The sequence below is a fragment of the Castor canadensis genome, chromosome 3 (genome assembly GCF_047511655.1).
Source record: "Castor canadensis chromosome 3, mCasCan1.hap1v2, whole genome shotgun sequence".
Lineage (NCBI taxonomy): Eukaryota > Metazoa > Chordata > Mammalia > Rodentia > Castoridae > Castor > Castor canadensis.
The window spans coordinates 37,153,003-37,159,002 of record NC_133388.1 but is presented as its reverse complement, the minus strand read 5'-3'; positions in this window follow the sequence as shown (position 1 = coordinate 37,159,002).

Genomic DNA, 6,000 nt, shown 5'->3' with positions numbered 1-6,000 from the left:
CTAATGATGTACTTCTGGAAGGTTGTATTATTATTCTAGCTGAGCAAATTACTCTAAAACAGTAAATCCAAATCAGATGATTTGGTCATCTGAGACCAGGCATTTTGCCCATATCTGATTGACCTGGTCACTGCAAAGCTTCATGAAGTTTGATTTTTTTGGCAGTACTGGGATTTGAACTCAGGGCCTCATACTTGCTGGGGTTGCTAGGCAGGTGTTCTACCACTTGAGCCATTTGGCCAACCTGCTTTCTACTCGGTTATTTCAAGATAGGGTCTTGTGAACTGTTTGCCTTGGGCTAGCTTCGTTTGCCTGGGACTGGCTTTGAACCTCGATCCTCCTGATAGCTGCCTCCTGAGTAGCTAGGATTACAGGTGTGAGCCACCAGCGCCTGGGCTGAAGTTTGATTTTAATGAGTTAATTTTTTAAAATAGGTAATGTGTGTGTATAGTACAGAATTCTTAAAAAAATGTATAATGAAATATTAGTCCTTTGCCCCCTAGAAGGTAACCATTGTATATTACTTGCATATTATATATCCTTCAAAGAGAATGTGTGTGTGGTTTGATTTTTAAATCATAAGTTTCTTTGGTTGTTAACCAAGAATATGTTTGTCATCCCTTCTCTTCATACTGTAGGCTGTAGTTGAGGGCATTTATGCTGAACTTTTTTGGATCCTGCGCCTCAGTAGGACCAAGCCTATTTTTCTTGCACTGTAGTTCACCTTCTCTCAGCTGGCTTAAAAGTTCATGTTTCTCATAAGATTCTCAAAGGATAATGGTTGAAACTGGGTTATTATAATGGGCTCTCTACTTCCATACGTATATATTTTTGAAATTTTCCATTAAATTTTTTAAAAATTCATACTTTAGAGTAGCTCCTGCAGCACAGTCATCTGCTTTGTTATTAAAGTAATGCTTAATTGCAACCTAAAAGCAAATTATAGGTGAATTTCTAGATAGAAACTCCCTCTCTGCCATCCAAACTAGATACTTAGAATTCAAAATTTACAAACATGAACTGGGATGATTATTCACCTTTACAAGACATCCTTCTCTTTAAACATAGGAGTGATCTCAAATTTATTTTGAAAAACCAGCTTCTGTAGCAGGCAAAATTTGATTTGTACACTAAGTTTTTCAAGCTTACAAATCTCATGCAAAGCAGAGAACTTCTATTCAGCCATATCGAGGTATTTACACAAGTCCTGGACTCAAGAGCCAGGGAAAGAAGGCCCTTGCATCCCAGCCCTCACAGCAGGAGAGGAAACAAAACTTGTAGAGTTGGCTTTTCACGGCCACTTCTCCCAGCAGCCTTATGTACTTCTTCTGTGGCAGGTGGCTAGGAGTCAGGTCTCCCTCCAGATTACAGCTTCCCAAAGATACACAGTTCAGGGAAAGGAATGGGGTCCTTGGTATTTTCCCACTCAAGGGCCATATGGTTCCCCTCGGGCCATTTTACCCTTGAGCACTTTGATGCTCTCATGTCTTGCTGAAGTCTAACCAAGGCCTCTCAGTCATCATTAAGAATATTCCCATTGGTGGGTCATCCCCTCAGAGCAGCTGCCACGTTTGAGCAGCATCTGCTTTCTGACAAGCTTGAGAACAGGATGAGGCTTTGGGACTGTTCAATGTGCTAGCAGTTTCGTGGTCTGGAGGCACATGGAAGGAGGGGTCATTCCAGATACAGCATGATCTTCCCATTCTCAGCCTGTGACCCATGCAGGGTCCTGATGCTGGACTGGTTCCCTGAGCCTTTGGCTTCAGCCTTTTCTGGGCAGGGAAACAGAATGAGGCAAAATGCCTGGTGTGTTTTAAATAGATTCTGCTTGCTGCAGCCAATAAGCCCAACGGCTTGGAAGGTGAGTGACCCTTCTCAAGAGGTTTATGTTGCACCAGTGCTCTTGCCTCCAGAGCCTTGAATGCTGGACACCCCAAAGCCTCCTGCCTCCCCTCTGACCTAACTCCACTAATGTTAACTGGCTTCTTGCTGCTCTCTGCAAGGTTTCTCTTCAGGCCTGTCTGGTATTAGTATTTGTTACACTTTTATTAGTTTTCATTCTGTTTTTGCTTTCCCTGAAGCTGTTTTTCCTCATGTTCTGTATCTTTTCATCTCTTGGAGTCTGTTTGTGTCCATTCTACCAAGTACACATCTCCATCTGCTGCTGCTTATCTGACTCTGTCATGGCTTCTCAATTGTCCTCTTCCCCCACTTTCCCATGACCTGCTGGGGGACAGCCCAGCCTGTGTGTGCATTTGGTGAGGCAGGAGAGGCTGCCATTGTAGTGTTGGACACTGGGGCTAGCAGTCTGAGGTCACAGGTGATGCTCCAGTACCACCAGAGTACCCCAGGTTGACATGGGCAGCATGCCAGGCCTTGTTCAGAAGGTTCCTGAACCGTGGCTTTTTCCCACCCTGCTACAGAGAACACTTACAAGACCTAAGAGTAATTTTCAGAATATTTTAACTTTTATTCTGTATTCCCAGCAAGAAGTAATGAGAAAGAAGGAAGCTAATATTTTAAATTTACTAGTAGGCATTGGCTGTGTTGTTTCTGGGAAGAAGCATAGTGTGGGGGATGTGAATCAAGGTGGAACAGCCTCCTTTGAGCAGCCTCAGTGTGGGCCAGCCTGGGAAATGAACCTCCATGAGGGCAGCTATTTCTTGGCAGTGAGTCAGCACAATAGGAAAACCAAGGAGGGGGAAGTCAGAGACCTCAGAGGAGGGCAAAGGGAAGTAAGGGACATGAAAGTGACAGCCAGCCCTTCCAAGGTTATAGTAAGAAAAGGAGGCAGAAGAGGAAGGTCAGGTGGAGGCTGATGTCATGAGGCATGGCTGATGGGGAACTGGCACTGGGATTGAAAGCCAAGGGAGTGGGACCTGGCAGGAGATGCTGCAGCCTGGTTCTGCCAAGTGGAGGCAAGTAGGGCCAAGAGAAGAGATCTTGGTGACCCTTCCTCCCCACTTATTTCTATCCCTTTTATCCTTTTTCTTTTATATTCCTGTCCTCATGTTACATTACCAGCAGAAAACAAACCAGAAAGGGGCCATCAGTTTTTGAAAGGGAGTGGCAAGGGCTGGAGGATTTAAGGCTGGATGTACTTCCCTCTTCGCTGGACTCTCTGGCCTCTGCCCAGCTGGTTGTTGGAGCTAGGGGAGGCAGCCCCTTATGGAGCACCGTAAGAGGAGTCCCTGTGCAGTTGACAGCCCTACAGTGACTGGAGCCTGGTAACCATCAGCTCCAAGCTGTGGGCAGCCAGGACAGCAGAGCTGTTGGCCAACCCTGCTGAAGAGCAGGGGTTTGTCTTAGGCAGGGCCTGGAATGACTTCAGCTCCACCACTGGCCACCTGTCCCCCTGGGAACTGAGCGGTACAGAGGCTTTTGGTGGAACAAAGAGAACTTTTTTTCTTGCTAAAAAAATGTTTTTTTAGGTGAAGAGGTAATAAGTGGCAATAAATACATTTAAAAGGTACAAAAGGATATCTAACGAAAGTTTCTCACTCCTGTTCTCAAGTCCCCTTCTCAGAGATATCCCTGGATGTACCAATTTCTTGTACATTCTTCCAGTTTCTCCTTTTTAGGTTTCTGTAATCTGGAAGGGCTCAGATTCTTGATCAAGTTGAGTATTTTAAATTGTTTGGATGTATATAAGTGTATGTAATGTGTTGGGGGGTCAAATGATAATAAAATTATATTCTGGTTTATTGTTAATAATTCTTGCTGGGGCAGGGAATGATTTATAATAGTAAAATAAGTAAAGAGAGTCCTAAAATGCTATCCCTAGAAAAGACCTTCTGAGTACTTTGTACCAAGTTCTATTTTAAACATAGAGGCCCAGATAAGTGACTTTTTCAGGGTCACTAGATTGGCAAGGTATGCCAGGTTTCCCATGTCCCCGTTGCCCTATCTCCCTCCACTTTTAGGTAGTAGCCTTCATAAAGGCGTGTCATTGATTCAGAGACAGAAGGAAGGACAAATCATTAGATACCAATTCAGAAACTTTTTCTAGTGGATAAGTATGTATCCACTAGCAATCAGTGATTCCAGGAGAAACCGCAAGTCAGATTCCAATTGAAAACACACACACACACTCTCATCCATAAATGCGGGCACTGGCAGAGGACAGAGACAGCAGTCAGTTGGCAGTCTATTGTCCATCTCTACTGCTGGACCCCAGTCTGAGATGAAGGGCAAAGGAGAGGTGTGAGCCTTAGCACAATGCAATCCTCCACAGGACAGAAGACCTGCAGCACTCTGAGCTACTGTCACTGCAGGAAACAGAAGCAGGTATTTTTTGTTGGGTAGGAGGGAGAACTGTTAACCTAGTCTAAGAGGACTTGTGTGTGGATACAGGGAGAGATGCCAAGGGAGAGAGGAGGATGGGGGGAGGAGGTGCTTGACTATGTCACCTCAGAGCCCTGCCACCACTGACTTCATGAGCCCTCAGACAGTCCATCTGTTCATCACCACCTACCATGAGGAAACTCCCCAAGATTTATATGCTGATAAAATGGCAGGATGCTTTTTAAAAATTCTTTTTGCCTTGGCATCAGCTCCAGACACTGAGCAATTTCAGAATCCAAGCCAGATTGATGGGCCTTTTGATGGCTTCAGAGGCTGGCTTCAGTGAGAGGGGACTTGTACAACTGTAAACACTGGCTGTAAAACCCTCTATTGCTTTGAAATGGTAAATTTCCAGGCAACATGGATCTGGTGTTACATACCTCTTGTGTTATAAGAGCTTTTTCTTCCTGTTCAATTATTTTGACTGGTAAGGGAATAGAAATTACACTTCAAAATATATAGATGGATATTCTCAGTCTGCTGAGAGCTTCAAAATATATAGCAACCTCAGGAATGGTCCCTTAATTTCCACTTCTAGTTTTACAAGGAAAACTCAGGTATCAATTACAGGCACCATTAGACTGAAGGAATGCACAATCAGAATCATGGGTCTCTTACTCAAATCCTCTGGTTTTATCACCTGACCTCTTTGATACTGAGCCCAAGTTTGTTCAAGCCCTAGATCTAGGTGATATGAGCCAGGTGGTGAGGTTCTTGATAAATAAGTATTCTAGCAGCTTAGGTCCAAGGGCTTGAATCAAAGCATCTGGCAGTTAGAAAAAAAGAAAACAAAGTCAGTTCTGTTTCTTCATCTTCATACAAGGGATCCAGAAACCCTAATTTCCGATGCACATGGCCTCAGGCACCCCCATAGGTAGTTGCCGGGTACCTGACAGCTGCCCAGCGCTGGATATGTCCCACTTGTGTTTCTGGTTTTTCATCTCTACCTGACTGGTCTTGCCACTCTTCCTGAGCTCTAGACCTACCTGCATTTAGAGCTGCCTTCCTGCAGCCACCACAGAGAGCTCAAGTTCAGTTGAACATTCCTCCCAGATCATTCCTCCCAGATTCCCCATTGCAGTTCATGGTTGCCTTATGCTTAAGCACTTCTATGCTAAGCAGGAAATGTATGTTATTCTCAAATTTTTTCTCTATAGTCTGCCTCCAACAGATCACAAAATCCTTTTGAATCTACCCTCTTTCCCTCCTGCTCCAGTTACTGCTCTAATTCAGTTCCACAGCTTTGCTTGGACAATTGCCATGGTGTTATGATCCCTGTCTCTGGTCCTCAGCCTACTCACCAAACTTTATAACTGATCATGTCACACTCTTTAAAAAATTTTGGATGGTTGTTCTGGATTTATCTGAACAAATATGAGTATCTGACAAAAGCACAGAAGACACCCATTAACTGGTCCATGCCCACTGCCCCTCCAGCCTCAGGACCATCACCATTTCTTCCCCCACTCCCATTTCCTGTGCTCCCAGACACTCATTCATCCTAGGGACTTTCCAGGTCTTGCCTCCCTGCCTATCCCCTAAGGCCCAGCTCTCAAATGACCTCTGACTTGTGAAGATGCCCCCTTTGTGCTTCTGCAGAGCCCTGTAACGTCACTTGGTGATTATATACATATCTTTCCCCACTGTCAATTCCTG